This window comes from Mus pahari, chromosome 7 (genome assembly GCF_900095145.1).
Source record: "Mus pahari chromosome 7, PAHARI_EIJ_v1.1, whole genome shotgun sequence".
In the NCBI taxonomy this organism is placed as follows: domain Eukaryota; kingdom Metazoa; phylum Chordata; class Mammalia; order Rodentia; family Muridae; genus Mus; species Mus pahari.
In genome coordinates, this window is record NC_034596.1 from 39969185 (window position 1) to 39975846 (window position 6662).

The following is a 6662-nucleotide window of genomic DNA, read 5'->3' on the forward strand; positions in this document are numbered from 1 at the left end:
TGCTGGCATGTGCTTTAGTATCTGGGTTTGGTGGCTGATGATGGGATGGATCCCAGAAACTTAGAATACCCAAGATACATTTTGCAAAACACAAGAAAACCAAGGATGACCATCATGTGGATACTTCATTCCTCCTTAGAATAAGGAACAAAATACCCATGAAAGGATATAGATACAGAGACAAAATTTAGAGCTAAGATGAAAGGATGGACTATTCAGAGACTACCCCAGTTCCTCCATTTCTTATGTCTCAGTTTCCTGGTATATTAAATAGAGCATAGAGTGCAACTGGGAAAACAAGAAGGAAGCATGTTCCTGGAAGCACTGCAGGTGATCTAGAAGTGTTCCTTTAATTCACACTGGAAGGACAGGCACAGCAGTCTTTCCGTTCTGCTGAAAGTTAATTTGTCATTTTTGAAACTGAAAGCATTTTCTGTGTATTAGGGAACATTAGGGTGTAAGCAACAGACACCCTAACTCAAAGTGTTTTAAACAATAAGCCATATATTAACTTAGATAATAAATACAGAAACGTTTCAGAGGTCATTCTGGCAATGCAATGATGTCAAAGCCTTGCTTCCTTCCAGTTTTCCACCCTGACCACTAGCATATTGCTTTTGATGCATTTCCCCCTCACATAATTACAATGAGGTACAAAAGGTCAGATTTAATATATGAACCCCTGCATGTATAGGCCTCTGTAATTAAACCTCCCATGAGAATTCAGCCCAGCATTCCCACTAAAAATATCTCTTTATGTTTTATTGGTGAGACTTGTGTCATGTCATTTCCATACCGGCCATTAGCAAGGGACCTGAAAAATCCACTACAGTGAGTGTGCATCTGTTAGAGGTTTCCCCAACAGTTTTGTGACTTTGGTAACAGAAGTCAATTGTCTTAGAGAAGGCAGTAAACCATGGTTGAAGAGGCAACAAATAGTGCATGGAAGACTTGATTTACATTTCAGAATCTGAGTTAAAATAGCCTTAAGAAAGGAGGAACTCTCTTTTGGAAAGCTTTTGCAGGGAAAAGCCTTGAGAAACGCCAGCCTCTGTGGGCCATGAAGCATGAAGGATGTGTGCACTGGTAACTGCCATAGGGCAGAAAGTTAGTTGGCGGGCCATTTGGAAAGCTGCTCTCTTCTTTAGGAAAAAAATATTCTTGTGACTGTTGAAATATAATTACATGGAGTGTGTGTTTATCACTCTGAAAACGTTCTGTGTGCTCTTTCTTCTACATTTCAGCTCCAATTCTATGAAATGATGTGCAGGGAAGTTGGAGAAGGAGACTAGTGCCTCCATGTCCTTTTCAAATGCCTTCCCAAGGATACACACAGAACTACCAGACATCCATGCAGTGATAGGAACTCTGTAGCAGTCACATCTGATCTGCAGCTTGTAAGTCACATGGAGCTGTGAACACGGCCCAGAACAAAATTATAACCTTACATGGTGTTTTTTTTTCTTTGCCTATTTTAGTAGTTCTTGAGTATGAACATTGTAGATAGCAGCACTATGGTACAGTGCCAAAAGGTTAGCACCACTTATAGGAACTCATAACACCAATCTCAATAATTGGGGAGAAATATCCAATGTCAAGTTTTTGATATATATAGGAACTTTTTGTGCCAATGCTTCCAGTATTAAAAGTGCTGCCTAGAAAATGAAGATCTTTTATTCCATCTCAAAATTTAAAGGAACCATTTACTATTTGCAGGTAATAACCTTTGGCCAATAAGATGCATAGAATCCGTTAGTATTCAGGATAAATATGAGAGGATGTGGTTCGATTTAAATATTATGTTCAGATACTCTTAAGTGTTGTTTTACAAAAGAAGGCAGCACTAAGTTTTTATTATATAATTCAGTCCTAAGTAGAATTTGAGTTGGCATTAATGTATGAGATTTTCAAAACATTCTTCAGCATTTATAGTATTACAAATAAGAATTAATTGTAGGTTGACCGCATGTTCTATTTCCTTGGCAGTTTCTCTTAAATCCACTCTTCCTGCTGTAGTTAAGCATGACTTAAGAAACTGAGGCCAGGTAATACTTCAAGTTTTCTGTTAGACCTTTAGAACAACTTTTAGCCATGGAGGAACACATGTTTTCAGGTGTTTATTTTCAGGTTTCTTCATGGGTGGAAAGCACTGTCATTCAAATAGTGGTTCCTACAAAAAAATTAAAAATGGTTATAAAAATACACTTTTAATAATCTATTAGACTATTAAGTCTATAAAATTAAGTCTATAAAATATGCATATAAATTTACATACAAACAATACAGGATCACATGTGTATATGTATGCATATTATAGATACCCATATACAATATTAATAATAATCACAATCATTATTATTAATATTACTATTTTAAAAGAAAGATAAATTGATGCCAGATATAAAAGGCCAGCAGAAGGAAAAAGTCAATGATATTCCATGTTGGAAAATATCTAAGAGATATTAAGCTCTTTGCTGACTACATTGGTCCTATACATTAGTGTTACTTAGTAATGATACTCTTAAAAATTGAGAATAGAAATTGCTGAATAAAAATAGAGCGGAAGTCAGCTAATCTAGTTCATGTCCGAATTTATATTCAAAACATTTGTAACAAGTCTGAGGAAATACACTTGCAGTGGGATTTATTTCTAATACTTCATATACTATTCCATTAAGAGAGCCAAGAAAATAATGTATTTACATGAAGCTCTATCCATGCCCTTACCTTGGTTCAAACACATTTATTTTCTTTTCTGAGTTTCCTGGACTAAAGGTGGCTATCTGAATAACACTAATTAGCTACCAGGGGGAAACCACAGCCTCTCATTACAATCAGAGCTGATGGGAGCTCATCTGAAGTTTAATATATTGTAGACCTTGTCAATGCTTTAAAAAGAAATTGGATAATTCCCATAATTAATATAGAAACTAGAGTTGATTTTCTGCTTTGAAATTACATATTAAATTTAAAAAGTGAAACTGGCATAGTGATGAAAAATTAGAGACATACAAGAGATAAACAAATTATCATGTACATTCAGGAGAGTGCTGCTTAACTATTACAGTCTAGCAAGTTTATGATGTGAAGGATGGTATACAAATGAGAGTGTCATCATTTCCAATAATTCATTGTTTAAATCTAAAAATCAAATGATCCAATAATCTTAGTTTCTCTGGCCTCTGAACTTCATTATTAAAACGACTCTAATTATAATTCCAACTCTTCTCCCAGCAGTTAATCTAGTCCTGACACCTCTGATTCATTATGTGCACAAGGATGCTTTCCTGCATAGTATATAATGAAAAATTAATTTTGCTAGTAGAAAAAGACTATGTTTCAAAATAGTAGGCTATCTTTAGATCTTTTACAATGAATGTTTTATATTTTATTACTTTCATAAACTTGAGTCATTCTTTAGATTCGCCCAAACCATGGATCAAGTCTTGTGTAATCAGAATATAGAAAACTTATATGACCTTGCTTCCATAAAGATTGTTTATTTAAAAGTTGTTCAGAGCACTCCACACCATATCTTAGAGATTTTGCACATCTGTTTTCTAGTCACAACTGCAAGGCAATGGAAACAGCCTAGATGTCCACTGACAAGCAAATGACTCATGAAAATGTAGTACATATACATAATGGTATCTTAATCAATAATAATTGTGATATTATGAAATTTTACAGAAAATGGATACAACTAGAAAATATATGCTCAAGCTTAGGACAACAAAGTTATCTCCCATATATACAGATGTTAGCTTCCAGTTTTAGATATGTGTTTTTATGTGGAAGTGAGTGTGGGTACAGCAGAAAACATGAAAAAGTGAAAAAAAGAATGGAAAGAAGAGAGATAGTTCTATTAGTAACAGAACAAATACGTTCTACAAGCAAATGTTGAGAGATAAAGAATAAGCCAGGAGAGAAGGAGGAGATGATGGAGAGAAGTGTGTGTGTGTGTGTGTGTGTGTGTGTGTGTGCGCGCGCGCGCGCGCGCGCGCGTCTGAAAATACCACAAAGGAAAGGGATATGACTCAGTGGTAGAGTGCTTGCCTAGAATGAATAAGGCCCTAGACTTGATTCTCAGCAGTACAATAACAGCCAAAACAAAACAATCTCCAAACCATAAAGAAATCTTTTACATTGCATGCTATTGAAAAATTTAAATAAATATTTCAGATTAAAATATTTCTTTTTAACATATTATTTTTTAAGAACACTTTTAGAGATAAAAGTTCATTATACAAAAGAACTGTTCAGATTTATATGTACAAACATTTTGGTATATTTTCCTTTAAATTGTTCTTGTCAAGTGAGATGAGAAAGGAAAAAGTAAAGGGAGAAGAGAGAAGAGAGAAGAGAGAAGAGAGAGAGAAGGGAAGAGCGTTGAGATTAACTTCGTACATACCTCCTTATTATCAACTCCAACCTTCTGGAACCTGTTCTTTCTGCTGTCGTTGGTGACATCACCTGCAGTTGCTGCCTTACTTGAGTTTGTCCTGCCTGAGGTAGAATGGAAACTGCAGGTTGATTTGGTAGTTTACTTACTAATACCAAACACATATCTAAGGGATTGTGATTAGCCTATCCCTCACTGGGTCTCAGCCTGATCAGCTCTGAAGAGCACTGGGCTCTTCCTTCTTTTGGGCTTTGGGACATATTGATTGCCTTGCCGGAAGCTCTGTGTGTTCATTTTGCAGCTACACAGTTAACCATTTCCTCTTGGTTCAGCTAAAGCGTGACTTTCTAATTTAGTTCTGCACTATAGCTCTACTTTATGAATTGCATTTTGTTTTTGTTTCCTCACCTTTGCACTCTCTGACCTTGATCCCTTGAAACCTTAGTCTAGGTTTGAATAACATCTGGCTAAACATGAGCCAGGAGAAACCTTCAGATGTGCTTAGTCTGAATTGATATAGGCTATAGGGGTATAAGAGCATAAACTATTACAGTAATTTTAATACTGATCATATTTTTAAGTGATATTGTTTTGGATATCTTAGATTAAACAAAATATCTTACTAAATTTGCTTTCCATGTACTTTATTACGGTTATGGAAGAGAATTAAATTCCATGTATGACTTTTATTGACTTGTTTTAGCACTCTGATCTAGACTGTATGTGGGAATAGGAGCTAGTTAGTCTACTCTGTGCATGATGGGGTCACCACACACACATGAAGCACTAACTAGTTTAGTACATAGCTGTAGGAAGTTGAATAGAATCATGAAGTTCACACAGCAGATAATGAAGGCGTGGTCAGCTCTCGGTGAAGGTGTGGTCTGCTTTGCACAGGGTGGGAGCTGAGGCACTCATATCTGTGACCCTAGAAAACAACACCTGACTTGTACTCAGGCTGGAAGTATCGGAAAACAGAGAACAAAAAGGGTAGCTCTATGCCATAGCATGAGGTTTGTAAGGAACTGGCAAGTCTTAAGAGAGTATATACAGAGAGGACCCCCATGGAGATGTCTGTACTCCGCTGAAAGCAACGAATTACAAAGAGGAGAAACTTGACCTGATTTGTGTTAAGAACCATCAGGGCTGTCAGGAGATGCAGAATGAAAGGCTGAGCATGTGGTTTGGAGACAAGAAGCAAGGAAACCTCAACATGAGCGGGTTGGATAGAGATGGACTGCAGTGGACTAACTCTAACTTTCAGGGACATAGACACACTAAAGAATTTTTTTTTCATACTGTAACTGAGTATCATAATTTATATATAATAAAAACCTACTCAACTCCTGGCTATGGAGACTGAGAAGTCCAAGGGTAAGGGACTATGTCTCCTGAAGCTCTCCATGCAGGTGCAGATTCTCTGAAGACCAGTGCAGCATGTGGTGGCTAAGATGTGTCCGTGAGGCAGAGCAAAACCGGCATTTCAGCAAAACCACTCTAGAGAAATTCAATGCTCTAACTACTATCTAGCCCTCGAGACCTAACGACGTCTTGAAGATTCCATTTTGCTCTTCTTATGACATTACACTGGCCATTAGTTTCAATCTGAGTTTTGGTGGGGACATTCAAAGAAGAATATTATTTTGTTTTTCGGGGGGGGGGTTCCCTGTTCATTGTTCAGTTCTGGTATGTTGGAATCACCTGGGTAAAGATTCCTTCATTTCTGACTGCATTGCCTCAGGGATTTTTGTTCAGGGTTTCCTCACTATCCCATTTTGTATTTCTGTGTTTTCCTTCTAAGCATCACCCCTCCCCTCCCCCATGACTATTTGATATATCTGTGTGGTCCTGCTAGATTCTCAGCATCATGTATATTTTTGCCATCATTTAATATTTTTGCCACATTGCAAGTACCTAGATACGTTTGTTGAGAGAACCAAGCAGTTGAATGAATGAGTCTGAAGCATAGGAGGGAGGTTGCAGCTGGGCGTTCCTAAGTATCCTCTTTCTGAGCCCAGCTAGAATACTCTGTGATGCCTTGTGTTACTGGTCTGCCCGATAACCTCACTTTACCAATCACCTACCCCAGACCCCAGCTTAGGAGGATGTCAGGACTCACGACTTTTCCCTATGGTCCCTCCCAACTTCAGGCGCGTCATATTTCTATCCAGCTTCTTCTTCTTCTTCTTCTTCTTCTTCTTCTTCTTCTTCTTCTTCTTCTTCTTCTTCTTCTTCTTCTTCTTCTTCTTCTTCTTCTTCT